This window comes from Peromyscus maniculatus, chromosome 5 (genome assembly GCF_049852395.1).
Source record: "Peromyscus maniculatus bairdii isolate BWxNUB_F1_BW_parent chromosome 5, HU_Pman_BW_mat_3.1, whole genome shotgun sequence".
Classification (NCBI taxonomy): domain Eukaryota; kingdom Metazoa; phylum Chordata; class Mammalia; order Rodentia; family Cricetidae; genus Peromyscus; species Peromyscus maniculatus.
Genome location: NC_134856.1, coordinates 97839948 through 97866708, shown reverse-complemented (window position 1 = coordinate 97866708; position 26761 = coordinate 97839948). Strand labels below are relative to the sequence as shown.

General features: G+C 42.1%; 1 protein-coding gene across 2 annotated transcripts in view; it reads right to left on the bottom strand.

The window, feature by feature from the left end:
- Positions 1 to 26761, bottom strand: part of Gli3 (GLI family zinc finger 3) — a 265800-nt gene that overhangs the window by 155528 nt on the left and 83511 nt on the right. The gene's annotated exons all lie outside the window — the stretch shown is intronic.

The following is a 26761-nucleotide window of genomic DNA, read 5'->3' as shown; positions in this document are numbered from 1 at the left end:
CCCATGTCTGAATCCTTGGGCCACTACTGGCTTTGGGTCTTCAACTGTCAGTAAGAGAAGGTCATTAAAAAAAGATAGGTGACACTCACTCCCCTCACGACTTTGATGACAGTTCTTGACCCCCTTTACTATTTTAATGCCAATGATAGATGCAAACAGTGATGTAGAAAACTAGCTTCATGGGTCTTTAACTTTCTCCTCACCTAAAAAGCTTGTCAACACAGGTTTCCGATGCAGCCGGAGCTCCCAAAATATGCATTTCTAACAAGTTCTCTAGGGATGTGGACGCTGCTAGTCTCACAGAAAAATATTTGCTATAGTCAAAATAAAAAGGAACAAAAACATATTTTTAAATCACAAATGACAACCTGAGGGCACTTCACCCTCTTTCTTCAAACACAAGTGACATGTTATTCTAGCCAGGAAATCCTAATCAATGCCCCCTCCCCAGTCTGACCCTGATAGTGCTGCCTCTGTATTGGGTTTTCAAACCTTCCCACCTCTTCAGCCGTGGACTTTGCATTGGTTTTCATTCTGTTTGGTGTGCCCTAAAGACCTGGAGGAGAAGGACAAGTTGCAGAGTGGGAGCATTCAGTTTGTCTATTTGCTTGTCCAAGGACTGCAGACCTCATGCCCCCAGTTCCTGCTTCTCTATCAACAGGGTCCACATATCTAGGAGGCTGTAATGATTATACAGGGGGCCTTGGCACCACACTGGAAAAGCCAGGCACACATACTCAACACGAGCTACTCTTCTTTTTCAATGATCTTCTTTATAATAAAATAATACATGAAGGAAGCCAGGGTGTTTCTTTGTTCACTGGAGACATTCCCATGGCAAAGCAACTACAACTGGCTTAATTTTAATATCTGTAATTACCAAATTCCAGATCTGAACATTAAAAGGGCCCAAGCAGTGGCATCAAATACAAGGTTTCTGAGACTAGCAGTATAGATAGACCTTCTCCCTGGGTTCGGCTCATCCTTTTCCTACATCAGTAACATAGAAACTTATCTCCCAATGCTTGTGACATGAAGACAAATGAATTAGTGACCACACAGGAATATTGAAATGAAAAATGCTATTAGATAAAAACAAGTCAGGCAAGGAAATCATATTTTAGCATCCTCTATTATTTAATTTAATTTTTTTAATGGAAAAAATGTTGGCTTCTTTGATTCTTTTTTTCCTTTATAAACCCATTACTTGCTTACGTAAAATCAGATTTCTACTCTTTTTAAATTAAAGAACCATAAAGTCTTTGCGCAGAAACACAGAACAGCCAAAAGTGATATGACCAGGACAGGAAACTAGATTGTACTGAACCTCAACTACTCCAGCTCAAGTGCTTCCACACTAACAGTTCTCACGGCCAAGTGACCAGTATGGTGCACAGACCTGTCCTACCATCACCCGAGAAGCCTGAGAAGTACTTGGTGATGGCGGGTCATAGAAACAAGCAGTTCAGTAACTTACATAAATAAGCTAGGCAGTCAGTGGTGAGACGAGGCTCCTCTTCCAACTGCAAAATGGTACCTGATTTTCCTCGAGTAACCAGCAATCAACACCCACCTTTTCTTGATTAGAAGAAGCATAAAACCAAACAGGTATATTTTATAAAAATAATCAGCCATTAAAACTGACAGGAGAAACCCAAGCTTGCTAATTCCCAATACACCAAATGATAAATCAGAAAAGAGACAATGCATGTGATGACAAAATTTTCTGAGAACCTGCAGAAATATGATTAAGATGCAATGCTTTGACTGGGACCTAAGAGCATCTGTTAGATTTGATAAACAAAATGAACAAAGGGATAAATTCAGATGTCAGATACAAACATGTACAGCTTCAAGTTTTTGATTATGCGTCATAATTTGATTGTGTTTCGTTGTGGTCCTCACAAAAGCTAACAAATTATCACAAAGCATACTAAGGAGCTGATTACTAGTATTTATTTTAAGTGTGTATTTCTGAAGTGTGAATCATTAGTTTCTTAAACTAAGAGCCTTTTCTTCACTGGGGCCATTGGGCAGACCAAGGCAACTAAATCTGTGATGTCTAATTTTACCTTTCTAAAGAGTCAGGTTCAGTTGATATTTCTGTGTGCTGGATGTAACAGCATCAAAACCTTCCTTTAAAACACATAAAAGAAATCTTAACAGAAAATAATAAATTTGGTAGTCATTTGGTAGTTCTAATAAGTGATGGCTTTATTGCACTTAATAGGTCTGTGCTTTAGCTGTCAGTACATGTCAAAATATGTACATAGAGGTATATATGTACTTTTCCTCATGAAGAGTTTCACATTCTGATGTTATAATTACAGTCACTTAATATCCAAAACATTAAGTCAAAAGTTCCACAAATAAGCAACTCATGGATTTAAATTTTTACTACATTCTTAGCAACATGATGAAATCTTGTAGAACCCAGAGACGTGGATCATTCCTTTGTTCAGTGTATCCATGGTATGTACACCACCCAAACCCTCTAACAGTAGACCTCTCATTTTATCATGATTTTATCAAATCATGAAGACACTGCCATGTCTGTCTTCAAGCAACTGCAGTTTTACTTAATATGTCCCAAAGCAGAAGATGAATGATGCAGGGGATTCAGATATGCCAGAAGTCATAAAGTACTGCCTTCAGTTAAAAAGATGAAAATATGTATAATAAGCTATTTAAGAGGAATTATTAAGTACACTATGACAACTATTCCATACCAAACCTTAGTGTTGCTGCTTACCTGTTCCATCAATTTATACATTAAACTTCACTACAGGTATGTATGCATAGGAAAAAAAAAAAGAGTAACTTTCACCTTCAGCACAGTGGCTGTGCTTTAATCTACTGCTTTTTTCAGTCAGCAACTGCTTCTCTACCCATAGCCTGGTGGGAATTCTTTTCTCACGGACACTGGCTCTGTCACTGCTGATAAAGGTAACTTTAACTAAATCTCTGTCGCTCTATTTATAAATAAAACTTGAGACTCAAAGGGTGGGGTGAAAACCTGCTAGCTCAGAGAGGTTGAGTAGCAACTAGCTAATCTCTCCATCTCCCCAAAAGCCTGCCCTTCCACACCACACCACACCCCCCAAAAAAACAAACAAAAAAGCCTCACCACTCAAAATCCCTCCCTACTATTTCTAGTGTATCTCTCTATCTCTTCCAGATGCCCTCTGATGCTCTATGACTAGTTTCTGCCAACTAGTTGCTAACTCCGCCTCCTGAACTGGTGTTAATTTTGTTTAATTATTTAACACAAATTTATTTATTTAATTAACACGAATGTTAACTCAGGGCTCACAATGTGGTTGAATGTCCCCCCAAAGTAATAATAAGGCAGGCACAAACTGAAATCCCGGTTATTTGGAATCTCAGGAGGGCACTGAAGACTGAAAGACAGAGGCCAGACGAGTATATACAGAGACATCCAGGCTAGACAGGGTTATCTGTAAGAACATGCCTCAAAATACCAAAAAACAAATCGGGTGTGTGTGTAGGGGGGGGGGGACCTGGCACTATTTGCGGTTCAGCCAAGCCCTCTTTTCTGAGGGTCCTGTATTAATATTTCTCAAACAGAAGCTGACTTTCAAGACCTAATTACACAAATTATCCTACTGCCATTGGTACTTTAGTATTAAGTATAAACCTTGAGATATAATGAACACAATTCTTTACAGCATCTAAGATTTGGTATTAAATCTGTTTATCTAGTAGGGAAGTAAGCATATTTGACAATAAATATTATTTCATATTCAAATCTGTGTGTGTATGATGTGAATGTGTGAGTGTAGGCTCACATGTGGAGGTCAAACACAGCTTTCTTGAGTCAGTACTCTCACTTTTATGTAGGTTTCAGGGATCAAACTGGGTTCACCAGATGTGTGCAGCAACCACCTTTACACATGTGGCTATCTGGCTGGGCCCTCCATTTTAAAAGAACAGTAAGTCTCACATTCTACTCCATAAAAGTTTGCTAAGAACACAGCATCCGGGATCAAGTTCCCACACATTCTGACGCAAGAGTCCAGAATTCTACATGGTTACATAGGAACCCAAGGTTGACCTGGATATCATGAGTGTGTCACCCTCAAAAGGAGGTTCTCAAAGCCCACCAAAGCATCACTCCGCTATGTGAGAACCCACATTCCCTGACTGCCATCCCATTGTCTTGCCTTCCAAACACTCTCATGAAGGAAGGGGCTGTGACCCAAAAAAAATCATCAAGGGGGGATTTTATTTTTGATTGAGTAATCTGTAGTCAATGCACATACAACAAACCATGAGCTTATCTCTAGATGGCAGGTGGACCATAGGACACCATCTTTGTCTTCACTGGACTCACAACAGGAAGTCAAACTGCTTTTCTCATGATTTTAAAATCAGTTTAAATTAGGAAAGAGTTTTGCTTACATAATTAACGTAAGGACAGCACTTAATCCGGGATTTGATGAATAGTCTTAGTATTCAGTCTAGATCCAATTATCCTTTAGCGAGTGTATTAGTTATTTTTCTGTTGCTGTGATAAAACACTACAACCAAGGCAACTTACGGAAGAAAAGGTGTCCTTGGGGTTTACTGTTCCAAAGGATCAAAGTGCATGATGGTGGCATGGAAGCCACACTCCAGACAGTGCATGTGGCTGAAGTGGCAGCTGAGCGTTCACAGCTCAAGCAACAAGCAGGAGGCAGAGAGCACACTCAGAATGGTGTGAGACTTCCGAAACTCAAAGCCCAACCCCACCCCTCACCGCCATGACATGCTTCGTCCAGCAGAGTCACGCCTCCTAATTTTCCCCCAAAAGTAGACAAACTATTCGAATGCCTAAGCATCATGGGGGACATCTCATTCACACCATCACAGTAAGTGAACACAGTCAGCTGTCAGTTACTCTTTGGTCACTAATAACGAAAGTCACCTTTATTCCCTGACTGGGTGATTAAGATTCTCCAGTCCCTTCAGCATTCCCAGAACTATTCTGATCCCCAAGACCAATCTGACACCATGAAACAGGATCATATGCAGGACCCGAGCAGGGCACCTTCCTGCCTACCTCCAAGAGTCACTTGAAAGTTTTAAAATAAAAGTGCAAGATTTAACTCACCCAAAATGCCAAGATTAAATTGACTTCTGAAACCTTGGAGACAATTTGGTCTTAGTTGCTGCTGATGTTACTATGGCTAGCCCTGTGTCAAACAAGTCATAAATCAAATCTATAGCTTATTTTCCTAATAGTGTTAAGAACAGCAAGCCTGGGGCTACAAAAGCATGGCCCTAATGCTCAATTACTTGCCTAGAGTTCAAACCCTAGCACCCGGCCCTGCTTAGCACTTTAGAATGCTAAAAAATGTATCATTAAATTTGGTGTTCTAGATAGATGCAACATAGACAGACACTGCCATGTACCTACTAAATCTTTCTGGCAAACAGTATGTCTGGCTTGGCAATAGGCCACAGAGCTCAACGACCCCAAAGCAGGTGGAGTAGATAAGGAATAGAGTGAAAACAAATGTGAAGAAATCCTGACAACGAGAAACAATGAGCCTGACATTAATGCAGATAGTCATAGGACACAAACAATCCCTGAAAACTCAGCCAAGCCAGTGCCACCAGCCTCTAGCTCTTCTTCAGGGAGATACTGTACAATGCTCACAACTTGCAGAGAAGAGAGAAAAAAAATGGCTTGAGGTGCCTTGTACGGGTGGCACCAAGGTCCCTGGCTGGGTCAATGGACAAAACCATCCCATGTAAACCTTAAAGAGGATTAGTCCTCAAGGAGTACTGTAATAAGACCTTAAAAGGCTGAACAACAGCGGCCGACCACGCAGGAAGGCAGCCGCCTGCTTCCCTAAGTCTTGTTCACAGAGTTACATCAAAGCCATCAGGCACCAGATAGCAGGTTTCTGCAGCAATCCCTTATCTCAGCTCCAGCGGACACCCCGGCGGGGATTGTCTTGAACTGCCACCTGTCCCAGGCATCTTTGAAGGCAAAGCTAAGCCTCTGATGGGTCTGACCTCCTTGAGCTGAGAGCCTTTCATGTCTTTCTTCATTCTCTGCCCTGAGACATTCTTCCCCTGCCATGCACAGGACATGAAACAAAGGGAGTTCTCACTTCTGACTCACTGTCCCCTGCCATTTGAGAGCAAAGAAAACAACGTTCAGGATTATACCGTGCCCGTAATATGTAGCTGTCCTCCCGAGACAAGCCTCTTATTTTCTCGAGTATAACTCGCTGACAACCGGCACTTTACAATGGAGTTTGAGGCAACTGGGAGCCAAGATCCGAAAGCTGCATATCTGAGATAACTTGAAAACACAAGGCAAGATCACAGAGAACTCGATTAAGAACCACATTTCTTAACAGGAGGAAGACAGATTCTAAACTATTAGAAGAGTCTCATAGATTCTCTGCACTTGGGGACCTGGAGAGATGACGGAGACAAGCCAATATACCTGAACTTGATTTAACTTAAAAACATTTCCTTGTGTGAAGAAATTATTATTAAAACATAATAGGCAAGAACCATTTAAAATCTGAAATAATGAACCAGTTCCCTCTGGGGCCTTCCAGGGAGACTGCAGTATCTGATGCTTCCTACCAAAGCATACTGGGAGGACCAACACTGCCTGTGAATCACTGAAAAGATCCGCCAATTAGGGAAGGGAGGGCTACTGAAATCAAACCCATCCACAAGAGGTCTCATCCACCTACCTATGCAGGCTCTCAAGCCTAGCTCACTTCAGTAACACTCCTGTGACTGCTGCTCACACCCAGTGGCTTTTTGTTTGTTTGTTTTTCGAGACAGGGTTTCGCTGTGTAGCCCTCACTGTCCTAGAACTCACTTTGGAGACCAGGCTGGCTTCAAACTCACAGAGATCCGCCTGCCTCTGCCTCCCAAGTGCTGGGATTAAAGGCGAGTGCCACCACCGCCCAGCTCATCATTCTTTTTAATTGCATAGTATGTCAGCCAGAGTTGACATATTTAATTTACATCTCTACTGAACCACCATATAGCTCTTTAAAAAAATTTTATAGCCAGGCAGTGATGACGCATGCCTTTAATCCCAGGACTTGGGAGGCAGAGGCAGGTGCATCTCTGTGAGTTCAAGGCCAGCCTGGTCTACTAAGTTCCAGAACAGCCAGGACTGCTACACAGAGAACCCCTGTCTTGAAAAACCAAAACTAAAAACAAACAACCAAAAAGAGAACTCGTGTGTGTGTGTGTGTGTGTGTGTGTGTGTGTGTGTGTGTGTGTGTGTGTGCATGTGTGTGAGAGAAAGAGAGACAGAGACAGTGAACACAAAGGACTAAAGAGGACCTAGCAGAGTTTGAGGGGTGTGCAGGAGTGCACTCATGCCATGCCACTCAAGTGGAAGTCAAAGAACAACTTTCAGGAGTCAGTTCTCTCCGCTGGCTGTGAATTCCAGGGATGGAACTCAGGTCGTCCATCAGGCTGGCATGGTGAGTGCTTTACCCACTAAGCCATCTAGCCGGCCCGTGAACCACTAAATATTTCTACTGGGTGGCTTCAATGGATTAGTTTTTCCTTAAATATATACCTTGGATCAAAATATAAACTTGGAGACACTTTTCCAGAAGATGAATGAGGAATATGGAGGAAGATTTTTTTTAAGTCTTTTTGGCTGGGAACTTGTATTATTTAATCTTTGTATATTATTCTGTAGACAAAATACAATTACCATGCTGAGTTTTTAATCTAGACTAGGCATTAAAAATTAAATTTATTTTCAGTCTTTTCAAATTTGTAAATACCAAAAAGAGACTGCAATATATTCTGTATTTATTATTTTTCTGGTTTCTATGACAAAATACCTGAGAAGCAGCCACTTAAAGGAGAAAGAGCTTACTTTGTATACAGTTCAAGGGGATGCTGTCCATCCTGTGGCAGAAGGCATGGCTGGAGAATCAAGAGGCACTGGTCACATGGTACAGTAAGGAAGCAGAGAACGAGATGAATGCTCAGCTCATTTCCTCCTTTTGATCCAGCCCACAGAGTGACGCTGTCCACAGTTAAGCGATCTTCCTACTTCAATTAATGCTATCTAGATAATACCATGTGGGCATGTCCACAGGCGTGTCTCCTAGGTCATTCTAGATCCTATCAGGTTGACAATCAATATTAACCATCACACATTCCAAAAGGTAAAGTCAAGAGGAAACAGAAGAAAAAATGCCACTGCATCAAAAGAAAGCCTAAATGTTGGAGGGGCCTGCCTGGGCTCCCAGGCCAGCCCCATCAAATGTCATCCTCTGTGGAAGAACAGTAACATGAGAGGCCAGAGTAGAAAAAGTCCATGTGCTCAGTGTTGCCACACAATATCTTACTTAATTCCTGTTACTACACTATGATACTACCTGTGATGGCTTGGATATTATTTGCATATATCCACCAAAATTCATGTGCTGGTGTTGAGATGAAGAACCTTTAAGGGTCTTGTGAAAGTAATTTGGTCATAGACTAACTGTCCTTGGAAGGAATGAATGCCGAACTCTAGGAATGAATTATTTCTCACAAGAGTGAGCCGATAATCCTGAAATTCACATGGAATCATAAAAGATCGTTGAACAGCAATCCTGAACAACAGGAACGGCACTGGAAGCATCACAATATCCGACTCTAAATTATACTACGGAGCCATACTAGCACAAAGAGCACGGAGCACGGTATTTGCACAAAAATGACCAACAGCTTGGTAGAAGAGAAGATTCGGAAATCAGAAATCAAACCAAGCTGCCAGAGTCGCATGGTTTTTGACAAAGGTGCCAAAAGATTGAAAAAAGAGCCTCTTTTAACAGTGTGCTCTGGAAACTAGATACCTACATGTAAAAAACTGAAAGCAGCTCGCTCGCTCGCTCTCGCTCTCTCTCTCTCTCTCTCTCTCTCTCTCTCTCTCTCTCCACACACACACACACACACACACACACACACACACACACACACAAAATCAATTAAAAATGAACCAAAGACTTTCATGTAAGGTCTGAAAACTTTGAAACTACTAGAGGAAAACATAAGGGAAATACTTGGTTATGTAAGTAGAGGTAAGGGCTTTTTAAAAAGGATCCCAGCAGTCCAGGAAATATTAGCAAAACTGACAAATAGGATTTGCATGAAATGTAAAGGCCTCAGCAAGAGTGAAGAGAGTCTACAGCAGTGGTTCTCAACCTGAGGGTCACAAACCCCTTTGGGGATTTGAACGACCCTTTCACAGGAGTCACCTAAGACCATTGGGAATGTCACATATTTGTATTGCAATTCATAACAGTAGCAAGATTACAGCTATGAGTAGCAGCAAAAATAACTTTATATTTGGGGTCACCACAGCATGGGGAACTGTATTAAAGAGTTGCAGCATTAGGAAGGTTGAGAACCACTGGTCTACAGGATGGTTGGAGGAAAATGATATCTAAAGAATTCTGCAAATGATCCAATCAATAGATGGAGTAATGAAAAGAACAGATAGTTCTCAAAAAATGAAATAGTAATAATGGGTAATAAATACATGAGAAGCTGTTTAATATCCTCGGCTATCTGGAAAATGCAAATCAAAACTATACTGAGAGACTGGAATGGCTCAGTGGTTAAGAACACTTGCAGCTCTTCCAGAGTACCGGTCCTGTTCCCAGCACCCACTTCTAACTCTAGCCCCAAGGGATCTGACACCCTTCTGACCTCCATGGGAACCTGGACTCATGTACACATACACAGAGACATAGCACACATAATTAAATTATATATATATATATATATATATATATATATATATATATATATATATATATATATATATATCTCACACTAGAGTTCTAGTTCACCTCAGCCAACATGGATAACACTAAGAAAACAAGCCACCACTTATGCTGGCAAAGTGTGGGAGGAATATAAATAGTTCAGGCACTGCTGACATCTGCATGCAGGTTACCTGAAAAACTAAAAGTCTATCTGCCAGCTGTACCACTCCCGGGAATGTACCCCCAAAGAATCTGAGCCAAACTACAAGAAAAATAACTGCAAACACGTGCTTACTGTGGCACTACTCACAAAAAAAGTTATGGAATCAGCCTAGATGTTGTTCATCAGTGGCCAAACAGATAAAGAAAATGCAGTATACATACACAATGGACTTTTATTCAACTATAAGAAACAATGAAATCATGTCATCTGTAAGAAAACAGATGGAATTGAGGACCAATGCATTAAGTGAAATAAACTAGACTAGAACAACTATTACACATTTTTCTCATATGTAGAACATACATTGTATACAACACAATATGTAATATGCATGTGTGACATAAAAGAAGATGGAAGCTATATGGAAAGAGGGATGGTATTAGTGGAAAGTAGAGAGAGTTGGGAGAAAGTAATGGGGTGAATATCTTAAAGTACATAATATACTTGAATGGAAATGTCATCACAAAGCCTACCCCTTTATACAATGAATGCATCTTTAGAACAAACCGGGAAGGGAGGTAAACTATTAAAAAGAAAAGTCAATCAACATTCTGGCCCCTGCTCCATGTAGCTAATTCCCTTGCTATCTCTCCAACACATTGTAATGCCCTATGCCAGCATCATAACATCTTGTGCTTAAACCTCCCCAACAGTAAACTAAATAAACCTCTTTCTTAAATACCAGGCATCAGTTATTTTATCATATAAAATACGCAATGCAAGTCAAAAACCAAAATTTAAAAGTCTGGTTAAGGTCATTCTGCCAGAAGGTAAATGAGTTGGAACTTGATCCTAAGTTACTTGACTCTAAGTCAATAGTTCTCAACCTACAGGTCGTGAGATATGCAGGTCAAAGGACTCTTTTCACAGAGGTTACATATCAGATGTCCTGAATATCAGATACTTACATTACGATTCCTAACAGTAGTAACATTACAGTAATGAAATAACTCTATGGTTGGGGGTCACCACAATATGAGAAACTATATTAAAGGGTCACAGCATTAGGAAGGTTGAGAACCACTCCCCTAAATTTTCACAGCACAACAGAAATGCAACATATTTTTCCACCATTTTTTAGCTTAAGGGGCAGGACAGACAAAGACAATTCATATCCCTCTGAGAAACATGCTAGAATGTAAGGATGAAGGTAAGAATTATAGTAATGATAAAAAAAAATACTAAGAAGTAAGAATTATGAGTACTCACTTCACAACAGATACTTCTGAGACCTTCAACACTCAGAAGAAACTACAAGGTGTTTATGTATAGATGACTAAAGAGAGGCTAAAAAAAAAGCTCATAATAAAGTGGCCATGACCACACTGTGCTGGCAGATCAGAATTTGAAGCCAAGCCTATACCTTTAACACATTCAACGAAATAAAATCAAGATAAGAAACTCATTCTCATTTCTTCAAGATTCAAAGGAGACAAGGCTAAAATCATAAACAGAGAATGCTTGTAGAGAAGCATTTACCTAGAACATTCTTTATGAAGCAAAAGGAGGCAGCAGTCAAAGCAAGAGCCTTGGCATGGGTACACTTTCCAGGGGTGTCAACGCCAGTCATGTGGCCTGTCTTTCTGAACAGCATCAGAGTAAGTGGAATTTTCCTGAATAATATCTACATGTCTCTTCTTTAAAACATGGGAAGAGCTGTTCTGAGACTACAAAGGTTTTGTGCGGATAACTGAAATGTGCTCACCATAAGAGCTATGCCATCTTGAACTTCCAGCATTGGTTCCAAAGTGTTAAGTGACCTTCAGCTGGCACCCAAGCCATATGAGCTCTTACGGGCCTCCAGAGTCAAGTTGGGTCTATCACATGCAATGTCCTACCTTGTGTTCCTGAAGACAGGTAGTCAGAAAGCTTGCTCTAGGAAAGACAAGCCTCCCTGCTGTCTGAATGGAAGAGAATAAGGTGACTATTCTCATGTGTGATTTCTACATAAATGACAGCCAAGATCCAGAGCTAAGTGTACAAATAGAAGGGCATAAAATAACAGAATGACCAAAATCATATCTTAAGGAAATCTTTTAGAATTTTGAAAAAAATAGTACATACAAAGGTAAGAACCAGGTATCCAGGGGGAAAAGCACAATAAAAGGACTGATCAATGGTCTTTAAAAGTAAGACTAAGGGTACAAAGATCAAAACGACTTAAAACTAGAAATATGGCCACCAAAATTTAAACATCATTACAAACACTTGATGTCAAGTAAATTTCTCAGAACATAGAATAAAAACAATGAAGAGGAAAATGTGATTGAAAAGTAAGAGGCACAGGGAATTAACTCGGGCATGTCTGTCCAGCAATCCTGAAAAGGGAGAACAGAGAATACAAAGTGAGAAACATTATTAAGACTCAATAAGAATGAAACCGAGAGAGAAAAGACTGCATCATCATACTGGAATAATCCATCAAGTGATGAGACTAGTGAATGAAGACAAAATCAATTTTAAATTAAATAAAAATAAACCCATTAAATAAATGAGGCATGCTGTAAAATCACTTTGTAAAGAGAGCCCAGTATTTGCACAGGGATAAAGGAAGACAATTCACAAATAAACAAACAAGGAGAAACCTTCTCTTCCACCTGACACATACCTCCTTCTCCAGAACAGTACCTGAGGCCGGGGGAAATCACGGTAGATTCTCCTTACAGCTCATTAAGTGGATTACAGGCCACAGCCTCTAAGTTTCTTTCTACCCTTAAGACTCCCAGAAAACCAGCTGGCATTGCTCAGCTAGTTCCTCCATCAGGGTACAGAGGCAACAAAGTAGGCTGGGCTCCAGAGAATGAGGTCAAGATTAGAAGGATATCCTAAAAGATGTTTCAGCAGGAAGTGAGCACCAAACACAAGCACCCCTCCCTCACATGCCACCCTGATGAGGGGGTCACATCACTGCCTCCACTGTGGCTAGCACTGTCATACCCGGTCCAAAAACCTCCCCAGTACTTCAAAATGCTGAAGGTTTCCTTCAGTCCCGAAAACTAAGAGAGATACACTTTTGTAGGAAGGTTTAAAGAATCGGTTTTTAAAAACGTAAGCACTGGAGCCAGTGAAATGGAACAGAGGATGGATGGATGAAGGTGCCTACAGCCGAATTTAAAGATCTGAGCCCAACCAGAAGGAAACACGGTGGAAAGAGAGAACTGGCTCCATCAAGTTGTCCTTTGACACACAAATAAATAAATGTGAGTTAAAAAATCACTTGGAAACATAAATAGGACACAAAAACATACTCCCTCCGTTTCAAGGAAAAGAAGAAAAAGCTCTGAATCCTTGGGTTGTTTCTGTCTCTCTGCCTGGCTCTTTGGCAAAAGGAGGCTGGCATCCAAACAAAGCTACAAACTGAAGGATAAGTAAAGATACTCCTTTGCTTCTCAATACAATTAGCTCACAAGTAAGGACACAGCGTACCCAGGAGCCAGCCATCACCTCTGCTGCCAAGTTCATTAACCTCCAAAACTCAATGGGCCAATGCAAGCACGGTGCTTCTCAATCTGCATGTGGCCTCATTCATAGCTCACCAAGTCACCACCACTCTAGGGTCAGGAACAGCAGGGCTGGCTTGTGCTCACACACCACATCTTCACTCTTCAGGGCAACTCCTGAGAACGAGGGCCAGTCACCACTTTATCACCCAGCTCTATGTGATGGAGCTTGGAACTGGGGTCTTACTGCTGAACACAAAACAGCAGAAGAATGCATGCCTTAGAGTCACACACACCTGGTAGCTCACTATGCAATGGCCTCTTGAGAAAACCTGCAGGTGACTACCAAGAGCGCTGTATCCAAAGAGCAAGGCTGCACTGTTACCCAACAAGAAAGATTAGAAAAAAGCAACAAAATAGAATATCCTACTGAAGGAGATTTCCAAAAAGGAGGTAGGAGGTGCATCCCTAAACTCTCTTCCTTTGGAAAGGTGTCTTAGTGAGGTTATCTATCGCTGTGATAAAATGCCATGACCAAAACCAACTTGGGGAGGAAAGGATTTATTTCATCTTACACTTTCATGTTACAGTCGATCACTGAGGGAAGTCAGATCAGTAACATCAGGCAGGAACCTAGAGGCAGAAACTGATGCAGAGGCCATGGAGGAATGTGGCTTACAGGCATTCCCCTCCCCCCAAGGTTTGCTCAACCTGCTTTAAGGCACCCAGGACCACCAGTTCAGGGACAGCACAGCCCACAATGAGGTGAACCCTCCCACACCGATCACTAGTTAAGAAAATGCCCTACATGCTTGCCTACAGCTCAATTTTATGGAGAGATTTTCTTAGTTGGGATTCCCTTCTCTCAGATGACTCTAGCTCAGTGGTTCTCAACCTGTGTGCTGCAACCCCCTTTCGGTCCCACATCAATACAATATAATACAATTCATAACAATAGCAAAGTTACAGTTATGAAGTAGCAATGAAATCCTTTTATAGTTGGGGGTCACCACAACATGAGGAACTGTATTAAAGGGTCACAGCCTTAGGAAGCTTGAGAACCACTGCTCTAGCTTGTGTCAAGTTGACAAAAAACTAGCCATCACAGAAGGCGTAAGGAATGTCAAGGGGGAACCACTGACCTCCACCCTGACTGGGCATCTCCAAAGCCTACCACTGTGTATCCAGGCTAAAGAACACACAGCTGCCCATAGGAAATAGTAACATCAAATAACCAAGCATACAAGGCAAGCCCAGTATTGATGACCCAAACCTGAATAGTATGTGCCCAACAATCTGTTACTACTGTGAGCCATGCAAAGATGTAGATAAAAACACATTTCCAAAAGTTGTGGTGAGAAAACAAAACTGAGGAATGAAATTGCGCTATGGGCAATCAGAAGGCCCTAGAAAACCAATCACTTCTGTCCTTACTGGATTTTAGGGGCAGATACTATGTGCCAACCAGGCATGCAAAGGATGTACAGGTTTGACTAATGAGGTAAGGAGCAGAAAGAATCAGCAGTGATAGACTCATGCCATCACAGCAAGGCCCTGGTGGGCTTACTACGGAGCAATGAAACTGCATGCTAAAATGCCAGCAAGGATCAAGATGAACTCACATGAAATCTGTCCTCGAATGTCTAGAATTCAAGGAACATTTCAGATTGTATTCAGAACTCCTCGTAAATTAACGATAGTCAGATACGAAAGTTAATAACAGCTGGAACAGATCAAGCAGAAAGAAAGCGGGCACTGGCATGTCTGTTACGCGAATTTCTTAGAGTCCATAAATTTGATATTTGGAGGGAAGAAGGGAAATGTTAATTAGGGGAAATTTCATACTGGATTTAATTTTGCCATGGAGCCAAAGCTCTATTGTAAAAAACCCCCTTGGAATCAGAAATCACCCTCACCAGACCTGGGCCCTGCCTTTCATCTTACCAGTTCAAACTTGTCAATGTGTGACTTAATTGTTTTCGTGTGTTGTTTCATACTTTCTCTCCCCCAAATATAAAATCAAGAGCTAGGGCCATACTTTTATTTTACTATATGTAGAGATCAATTAACGTGTGTGTGTGTGTGTGTGTGTGTGTGTGTGTGTGTGTGTGTGTGTGTGTGTGTGAGAGAGAGAGAGAGAGGGAGAGAGAGAGAGAGAGAGAGAGAGAGAGAGAGAGAGAGAGAGAGAGAGAGAGAGAGAGAGAAAATATCTAAGCCATCCCTCTGCCTTCTCTAAAAGGCTTGTAATCATTTTCCATAATTTTTAGACTTCTCTAGTTAAAGGTTTCTCTAGGGATCACAGTCACTCTGAAAAGTCTCGACGTTCACTTGTCTTACTTTCCAGACACAGAAGGAGTATTGTTATGACACCTATCTGGATTATGTAGACCCAGATCTAGCTCAGGTAAGTCTCCTGGAATGCAACTTTAGACAGGTGGGGACTAATGCCTCATGGATGACTTTAATGCAAACATCAGCTCTAGCTGCACGTTCCTGGGTAAGCAGAAGGTTCCAGAGGCTTCCGCAGTTGGCTCCACAGATTTCCCACTAGGTGTCTTGATATCAGTCTTATCCCTTCTTAATAACCGTTTCTCCAACGACTGGTTGAGAGTTGCCATGTTTGGCTTTAGCCTACACTAGCTTTGTCATCCACATTTTTCTTTTTCATCTTTTCTCATAATTTGTTCCTCTGATCCTTCAATCATGCTTAAGAACCTTCGGGTTTATCTGAGATGCCAAAGTCAAGAGACAATGAACTGTCCATCTTAATGGGACTATTCAACATTTAGGTGGACCCCACTTTGCACCCCTCCAAAAAAAATCCCAAGTATTTAGACTAAAGTTGGTACGTGCTCCCTGACACTTCCTCCCCTGTGGATGAGAGAAAAGGTTGCTGCCCTGTGCAAAGCCACAGAGTACAGACTGGGTATCTCACAGTGACCTCCGTGTTACTGGTGGCTCTGGGTACAGAAAAGGTATAGGGAGCACCTGATTTTGTGCCATCTGTTGACACAGCAAAGTTCCTAGTCCATAAAATCACTGCCTTTTAGAAATGGGAGTTCAAAAATTTAAGTAGGGATCGTTGATCCATTGAGAGAGCCTGTGTTCCAAGAGCTACTATGCCATCAAGAGAATTGGGAGTAGCAGAGCACAACTGGGCAGACAAGGTAGAAAAGCCAGGCACCCAGGACCTCCCTCCTTCACCCCAAACCGCAGGCCTGGGGCTCAGGTTCAAATGTGTACACGATCCTAGGTGACCCTCGGTTTCTTCAAGGTAAAATGTGTTTCCACACAAACTGAAAGGTATAGTAAGGTCCTCGGACCAGCAATTGGCAAAAGTATTCCACACAGGGGCCTCCCTAAATGGGAGTACAGAGAGAACTGAGAGCCTTCCTATAACAAAGTCATGTGTAACTACACTTTCTTTGAGGAAGCATTAATTAACTAGAAATTTCTCATGATCACCCACATTAGACCCACCTGAACACAAAGGTAAAAATGATGAGAATTTGTCCCTGTGCACATGAACTGTGAACCAATAGCTGAGGAGCCCCCATGGAACTAGATCAGGCCCTCTGGATAAGTGAGACAGTTGATTAGCTTGAACTGTTTGGGAGGCCCCCAGGCAGTAGTACCTTTAGGGCATGAGCTGGCTTTTTGGAGCCTGGGGCCTATGCTGAGACACTTTTGCTCAGCCTGGGTGAAGGGAGGAGGGGACTAGACCTGCTTGGACTGAATCTACCAGGCTGAGCTGAATTCCCAGTGCTTGGGTGGAGTCCTTGCCCTGGAGGAGATGGGAATAGGGGGTGGATTGGGGGGAGGGGGGGCAGGAGGAGGGAGGACAGGGGAATTCGTGGCTGATATGTAAAATTAAATTAAATTATAAAATTTTTTAAAAATGATGAGAATTGGGGATCGAGAGATGATTTCACTGTAAAGAACCCGCATTCTTTCTCCAGAGGACCTGAGCTTGGTTCCCAGTACCATGGCCTGCAACTCCAATTCCAGGGAATCTGATTAGCTCTCTGACTTCCATGGGCACCACATTTGCATGCACAAACTCACTCACATAAACACATAAAAAAAATAATAAATTAAAATCTTTGAGTGGTGGTGAGAAGTGACCAGAACCAGCCACCTAAGCACTGGGATGGTCCTGAGTAGCACACAGAGCCACAGGTGGAGATATCCTCCCCAATTCCAAAACCTTGCACCCCAAATCTTACACATAGCACTACCAGTACTAGGTCCTCAAGACAGAGCTTCTGAGCTTCCCCTAGTCATAGAGCCCGACCCATCAGACCTGCTCCTTGCATAGGCTTGGACCATCGTTTGAAATTTTGTCACTTAGGAAGCCCAAGAGAAGAACCTCAGATTGTAAGTCAAACCAGGCTCAAACCTCAGGTATAAAAACAGGCAACTTCTCAGCCTACTTGGGCTTTGATATCCTCATCTATCAAACGGGAAGTCTAGGCAACATCTCATGAAATTGCATGAATTTAGAAGTTCAAGGACAGAGACTGTGATATAAAATGTTTCACAGAGAGAGGCCTCTATGTCTGTGGCCACAGTTTCTAAGGAGGGGGCTTCCTAGATGGATGGTCGTATCAGCCTGCTAAGCACTCTTCTACATTCTACCCCCTTCTGCCAGGGTAACAACAGTCCTAAAACAAAAATCAAGTCACACTGAACCTCCCCTCCCACATGTCTCCCCAGACCACCCTACTTCATGGCTAGGACACTTGCCCCTTCTCACCTCAGCCTTTTGGCTTCTGGTTCCCCCTCCCCGTCAACAGCAGCAGCACATCTCCCGCTGCATAGCCTCAGGACACATCTGTTATCCCTTCTTGAGGGCTCTCACTAGGTATTTGGCATGTGATTCCTCTCACCAGCTTTGAGATCAAGGACATGGTTTGGCAAACACCAACCATTTACGACATTGTCTCAGTCACAGCAGACTCTCAAAAAAAAAAAAAAGTTTTTGAAATGAGGAAAAATGTCAGGTACTGTACACTTATATAGGTCATATCCGTGTGATGAACTAGAGGGTCTGGGTCCTAGAAAGGTATTCAGGAGCCTCCAACTGTTCTCTGACTATGTCCCTAGGTCATAAGTTGTACAGCAATGTAATAGACACATAATACAGTTAAAATATCAATGACAACAGGGGCAATATAAAGATGCATCTCCCTAGATGTGGGGGGGTTGGTATATACATATTATAAAAGTAAGCCGCATACAGAGTTGAAATGGTTAATCCCCAATAGTCCAGAAGGCCTCCTGGAGGAGATGGCATTACAACAACCCTGTGGCAAAGAGGTGAGAAGAGTAGCCTAGGGAGAGAGGAACACTTGCAAAGGCCTAGAGACCAAAAAGAGTTCTGATACACAGGAGGACCTGGAAGGAAGCCTTTGTGGCTGACGGGATTTCAGGGGGAGGGGAAGAGCTGGGAGGGATCACAGTCCTCCTGGTAGGGAATAAGGCCACAGGAAAACCACCATATTATGCAACTCTCTTCTAGGCCCTGAGAACTGGAGGATGCAACGACGGGGGTGGGGCAGGGGTGGAAGCATTCCTTACAAAGGGGAAAACAGGAACAAGGCGAGGAGCCTTGAAATCCTGCCCAATTTGAGAGCAGGCTGAACCCAAGAAGGCAAGTCAAAAGAAGAGGGACTGTTTGTTTCTCAGCACCTCTATGTACACTTCTCTGCTCCTCTTTATATTACCTAGGAAACAGGCTCCTCCTTTGATTCAAGGCTCAAGTTAGAGCACAATCAGCATGTAGATTTGGGTCCCCCCAGTGGACAAGGTAAACACCCGCTCCCTAGAGTGGGCTCCCATTGACCAATACAATGTGTGCTGATTAGGTCCAAGACCCCCACAGGGAGGCCAGTGTCTCCTCCTCCAGGGTTCCAGCATCTCCCATCAGATTATTTCAGGCCAGGAGGATTGAAGGCTCATTCCACTAATGTGAGTCTTTGTTCTTCTTCTTTTCCCCCTGACATTTTAGCTACTGGATTGCCCAGCTTCATCTCCCTTGTTATTGCTAACTCCATCTCCAGCTGAACAAAGGTCCCTCAAACAGTTTTTCTGGCTTGACTGACATGTGGGGATTCGGGAGCTTCCCAATAAAATGGATTCAATGGTTTGCATTTTCTCATTGTGAAATTTTCTCGTTGATGGTTAAAAATAAATAAATAAATAAAAGACTTCCTACAGAATACTTAGTTCTTTAGAAAAGCAGCCACATGATTTCTCATGTTTGGGATTGGTAATTTGGGTTCAGAATACTGTGATTATTGGGGGTCACCTAGTATAGACAAGAGCAACAGCTGGACAACAAGAAGAAAAATGCCATTATGTTGTCTTCTTATGAAAATACAAAATGCTGTCCAAAATGGTGGTGATCAGCCAGCCAGGGAGGTTCCGGAAGGCATCCTCAGGTCGGGTGGAGGATGGGGTAAATCCACAAAGGAGGGTAAATTCTAAATTCAAGTCTGAAGCAGGGAAGCTCTCAGTTTGCAACACTTACCCAGAGGTTTGTCAACTCTCACAAGCCAGGCACCATGTCCCTGGGGTCTTCCTAGACTGGATCCAGAACAGATCCTGAGGACACTGCCTTGTCAGCAGCTCTCTATCCCTGTCTCTCACCGTGAAGCCACCCTCTGCCCACAAAGGTTTCTCTTGCTCCCCCTCCCCAGGCTTCGGGTTTTCTTTGCACTCCTGGCCAGTGGGAATGTCCCTTGACCCAGTTTTGTTTTTCTGCCTGTCTCTTCCTTAGGATTTCTTGATGGTTGCCTCCTTCAGAAAGCCTTCTGGACTGAGGAGTGAAGGTTTTCTTTCAGATGTTCCTGAAGAGCATCACATTGTCATTCCTCACAGTGACTGAGCTTTTCTCCATGCCCCACAGCTGAGGCTCTACAGAAGCAGGGCACTGCTCATTTGGTCCAGTGTTTTGGAGCACTTGGGCTATTCCCTAAGTACATGCTCAGTTAACAAACGGCTGACACAATCACAAGGCTGAGCAGTCACATCAATCAGTAAGATTTTTTTTTCTTTCTTTTCTTTGTTCTAAGATGAAGAAATTAATCTGAAATAGAGGCCAATGGAAAATCTGGGCCCACGAAAGAAGGGAAGGCTCTAGAAAAGTAAGAGCAACTTCTTTATTTACTGGAAACCAAAGCAAAGACTTGAATTTAAAAGCTTAAATGACTGAGAAAGTAGGATACTTTTCGAAGAACACTACAAAACCCTAAACTCTATCAGGGCAATGGAACACAATAAAAGACCAAATTGGTTACTCTGTATTAATTCAAACTGTAAAAAGGCACGAAGAGAGAAAAATCAAGCCCTTTCATAGAGAAGTGTGAGGACACAGTACAAATTTATAGATGCAAGATCAAGAAAGCTAACGCAGGATAGGAGACCCGGCTTTCAAGAGACATCAAAGGTAACATTCTTTAATTATACAAGAAAAAGGAGGAGGGCCAAGGATAATGTTGCCTCCATTAGGAGCGGGAAAGGAAGCCGTTAGAAGCTGGCTAGAAAAGGGCAGGGGTCACTGTTTCCATGCTTCTCTCTAAAAAAGAAGAAAGCAAAACAGGAGGGCGGGAGATGGCCACGGAGAGAAAGGAACCCAAGACAGTGCCATTTGGGTTGGTGCCAAATTGAGAAGGGAATAAAAATCACATGACATTTTTAGAAAACTTTATCCTTGCTTCCGAGCTGAGCTGTGATGTGAGGTCTCATTAACATGAGCTTCACACTGGCTGGACAAGGATCACTAGGGACATTATTACCAAAATCGTGAATTACTGAGGTTATTGGAGAAAAGGGCAAGCAAGCACTATGCTCCCCTCAGCTTCAGGAAAAATACCCAGCAGTCCCATCTTACATGAGTGTCACGTCAACTAAGACAGGCAGCTCTACTGTGCTAGTTCCACTGTATTAAAGGAGCTTTCACATCCCTTCTGTGACTAACCAATCAACTTATTCCAAAGGGCCACGAGTCATCTTGCAAGTAAAACCTAGCAACTTTCTACCTCTTAGAGGGGGCTGCATGGTACATAATGACTAACCCTAAGATCACAACAGAAGCAACTACATCTCCTCCCATGTCAACAGAGTAACCTCTGTTGAGCAGGCTGTGGAACTTTAATCTCCAACATGGCCAAGGTCAAACAATCTAACAGTCCCCCAGCTATGGCAGGATGGGGGCCTCCTCCCAAACCTTCCCAGGGAAATCTGGTGGGCAGAAAAGCCAAGAGCAGTCTTCAACCTAATCACACTGCTCCAAAAGAGATCTGGCTATGGTACAGTGACAACCAGAGGAAGTAATCATAATGTGTTTAAACATGAGACTGGCATGGCTCTTTAGTGTCCAGGATGGGAAATTATATTGGAAGATGGTATTTAAAGGAGTCTTATCTAACTGGCCTAGGTGAAGCAATCACATGACCAGAAACACAAAGGCAGGAAGCATCAGAGTAAAGGTCCAAAGGGAGCCAGTTCTGAGGGATGCAAGGAGATGTTAGTGGGAGGCATGGGAGGAGCTGTCCATCTTGCCACCGGCTAAATTACTGTCTCAAGAAACATGGTCTCCTTTTCTTTCTTTTTCTCATCTGTGTGGCCTTCTAGTAAATCTGCTTAATTAACTTTTCTCCAAATGCTACAGTACTTTTCTCAGTTACCTGGCTCCCACTTTCACTCACCATCTCTCAACCTTCATTAGGAAAAGTCCAAACCCAGAATACTAGAATTATCCCCACTTCTGTACTGTTTTAATCACCTTGCAAAGTAGCTATGAGATCTGTGGAATGTAGCTGTGAAAGTCTATAGCAATGGCTTACTGTTTCTCCTGTTGTATGGAAGCCACATCATTATACTGAACTTTTGCGAAAAGACAAGGAGAGCAGAGAGTCTTGATTTCACAAATAAGTTATGCAAGGGTTTAGAGACTTTCTGACAGCCTCTCTCCTCCCCTCCCTACAACTCAAGACTAACAGCTAGAAAGCAAGATAGTCAGCACAGCCCCCAGAGAATGACCTAGCATCACTGGCTCTACTTAAATAATCTAACATTCAGAAGGGAAATGAAAGCTCCTGATTGGCTCAACAGCAGTTCTCCAAAGAGGAAGAGACAATCTGGATAAAGCTGGAGCTATGCGCTAAGGGAACTGTCATTACCTTTGCAGTTCGGTCAACACCAAACTGTTCATTTGTGCCTTGTAGGCATTTTTGTCTCTACAGTCTCAAGATGACAATTGCAAAGTAGAAGAAATGTGAGCAGGTGCACCTATTAAATATGTAAAATACATATCCTCTTCCCCCTCAGTCAGAAGATATATTTCTAAGGCATGTGGAAAGTCAGCTAACAGAAAGATAGACAGGTAAGAAAAAAATACTTGCATGTGCTTTTTTTTTTCCTTTAAAGCACACAAGACTATAAGTGGGCTCAGCACAATAGCTTTCCACAGAAAATAAATGCAAACCAATTAAAAATTCCATTTCTTTTCTTTAAGCTAATTCCTCAGGTTTTGCTAATTAGCAACTAATAGTTCTGTCATTTGAGCTGGGGAACATAAGGGAGAATACCAGTGGTGTGTTTTCAATCAAAGCATTTGCATGCAAGAATGCATCATATTTTCCATGAAGAATTACTGCTTGGGAGCAGGGCGGGGAGGACGGGAGTCTGTGCACAACTATGAAACTATGAAGGAGACTTGAACTTTTGAAAAAGAAGAAACCTTTCTGCTCCCTTTAGCAAGGGACTGAGACCTTCTATGACATGCTCAATGACTCCACCAAACTTCACACACAGAACCCTCCAGGGACGGCTACAGAACTACACTCTTCACAGTGAGAAGGAAGACAGGTTTCCTGGAAAAGTTAAGCGTCAGTGAGGGTACAGAGAATGCTTGAACTATTATGTCACCTGCCTTTGCAAGTTTATAAAATAATAAATGTATGGCGGTAAATGAAAGCAGCGGGTGATGGTGGTTTGAACTATCTGGCTACAGATGGAGCAGGAGGAGAAAAATGTTGCTGATCAATCTTTGGGCAAGAGACTGAGTCTCTTAACCTGACCCCAGTATAAGCTGATAGGGTACCTAAATCTAGCCCCCCTCATGGTATCCCAAGTTATAACACATGAGGGATGCTGTGGCCAAGAGGTTGTCAGCACCACATCATGTCTGAGCCATGCAGCTTGCATGCTTTTTTTTCTTGCCCTGATATACAGCCCATCCACAGCTACCCTTCACGAGAGAACACCCACCCCACCCCACCCCACTGTGTGGATTTTATTCCAAACACATGTTGAGAATGTTTGAAGTGCCCGCTATCCCTGGGCTTTCTTTTTTCTTTCCTTTTTGAGTTTTTAAAGTCAAACCCACAAAACCTAACATACTTTGAATTCCGCCTAACTACAATTTGTGAAGATGCATCACTGCATACCCAAGTATGATAAAATCTTATGCAATAAAAATTTTACATATGTCCTTCTGAAGGGAAAAAGATGTTTTGTTTTTTTCTTCCCTTTTCTGGTCTTACAGGAAACCTACCCACACTTTAGAAATACAAAGTTAGTATATATAGAAGGACAGAGCAGGCATTTGAAAAGTCTACATTTTCCAACCACGGATAATTGAAGGAATTACTGAGTGTTTATAGCCGGCCACATTGGCCTGGTGGACTCTTTTTTATCCAGCTGTCTCAAAGAGCTGGCAAACACAGGAGAGAGGAATGAGGGGCCTACAGAGATGCTTCTGAGCAGTGAGTTACAAAGGTCTCCAATGCACTTGGGTTTGGCTTGCACTGCGGGAGCGAGGCAGGCTTTACCCACAAGAAACAGAAATGAAATAAAATGTAATGCCTCTTTCAAATACATGTTTTAAATTCTTAGGATATTTATTACCTTTAGCTCATATTAGTCACTAGCTTTGCCTGGGTAATTAAATCCATGTCAGGTATGCAGATTTGATCATAAACACCTAAAAAATCCACTTGAGATGTAAATAGAAGATTAAATAGCCAAACAGGGTTCTAAAAAAACAGTCATACCTTATCTAATTCAAGCTTAGTTTAGTCTTTAATTACTTCATATCAACAAATAATACTATACCTTTTTTCTGTGTTTTCATTTATTATGTAAAGTATTTCCTGCTAAAAATTTAAAATTTTAGCACCTCTTATACAAACTAAAAAGCTTCACAATGTCTTTACTTATGGAACAGACAAAAGTCAGAGTAAACTGGGGTCCCAAGAGAAAGCCAGTCTTTAAAAAAGGCACAGGGCATGGCTCTTGCCACCCCAAGGCTCCCTTCCTAGTTACAAGCACACTGATTTTCTAAGCTGTCAGAAAAACAAAGCACCACAAACAAAATGCACTGCACCCTCACAGAAATGGCATGGCTTACAGAGTGAGCCAACCACATGATGATGGTGATGGAGGAAGAGAAGAAATAAAGGGAAAAGTAGACAGAAGAAGAGGAGCAGAATGGCACTTAGCATGTGCTGGAGTTTAGGAAAGACTCCATTTCACTGTCTCAATTGCAGAAGAAACCCAAGGCACAGACAGTCATATCATCACACATACTTGAGAAGAAGGAAATGGCCCTTGGAAGTCAACATATCGGGTCAAGGTCACAGGGCTAATAAGTGGAGCACTGGAATCTAAATCTAAATCTATACAGTTTTAAAGAATTTCGGAACAAAACTACATAATGCTCCCAAGTTAGGGAAACCATTGGTGAGGACCTCAGAATTCATTTGCCATGGGACTACAGACGATGGATACAATCATAGACTAGAACATTAGTTCAACATTCTTTTATATAATACAGTAGGAAATCACAAGAATAATCAACTTATAAGTACTATATCCTCAAACTAGAAAAACAATAAATGAGTATAAATCCTAATGTGAGCTCTCCCAGCGCTGTTAGTTAATGCGACTTTGGTGAAGCCAGGAACTGGGTCACACGGACCACTGAGCGAGGGGTCCCTGATGAAAAGAAAGCCAGCCCCTCAAACGATGGGGAGAGACTCAACGGGAAACTGTTAAAACAAAGAACAAGCTGCACAGTGGACAGAAAGTTAACGGTCCCACTACCATCGACCAACAGAAAGAAGTGTTCATCCGCTGTCTGGACTAATTAAACACCTCACTAATTAGTGGGCATCTGGAAGAAAAACAAAACAAAACAAAACATCACTGTGATGGGAAAAGCTTGTGTTCACACAAAAAGACAAAACACTGCAAGGAGCTTGTAGGCGGGTAGCTAGGCTTGATCTTTAAAAAAAAAAAAAAGTAAGTGTACTACTCACTATGAGACTATCTGAATACAGGTGGGGAGTATATAGGAATCCCCAATGGCTTCTGCATGAATGATATTCAAGAGACCACAAATAAAAACACAATGAAAGACACTTCAAAATGTGATCAGAGGAAAAAAAACCCACAAACATTATTTTGTATCTTCAGTCGTAAAAAGTCAAGAAAAAACAAAATGAAATAAGCCCTAACAGAGGAAAGAAATATAGTTGTCCAAACACTTCCATTCTATTTCTGAGTCTATACACACCTTTTCAGTAATGGACCAATGAGCTTTTTTTTTTCTCCCCCCAAGAAAAACACTTAACTTTCTTAAACACTGATAAAAAAAAAATTCCAATCCAAACAACCATTTTCCATGCTTAGAGAGAGAGAGAGAGAGAGAGAGAGAGAGAGAGAGAGAGAGAGAGAGAGAGAGAGAAGAAAGAGCCCTTACACTTAAAAAGTATTGCTTTCCCATTTTTTTTCCAACAATATACTCTGGTGGGGAAGCGGTTGCTGGGACTTAAGGTTGCTTGCAAGAGGCTTTGATCTGGTGAGTGAGTGTTCCCCTCTGCTTCCAGCTAACTAACGAAGGGATGAAATTAGCTTTTATCCTGGGCACTTTCTTGAGCAAAATAACATGCTCTAATCAGCTGTCCTCACTAATCAGTCATCTGGCTAATGACCTTTTGCCTTAAAACACTAAAATTTCTGAATGATGTGGGAAAAGGGAAACACAAACCAGTCTTCCTCTCTGGAGCTCAATGGATCATCTGGAATTGGAGCCAGGAAGGTTAAATGGCAACCATATCCTGGCAAGGCGATAAATCTGTAATCAGGAGCCTCCAGCTTTGCCACCTCAACAGGACTTGCATTACTCAGAGCCAAATTATATTCTTAAACCAGAAACAGGCCTGAAGTAAACTCAGCCCGTGTGTACTTACCTTATAGTCTGCCTCTGCAAAAAACTATCCTATACTTAGGTTCAGAGTCCTGTTCAACTTCTTTAATTCTGTTAG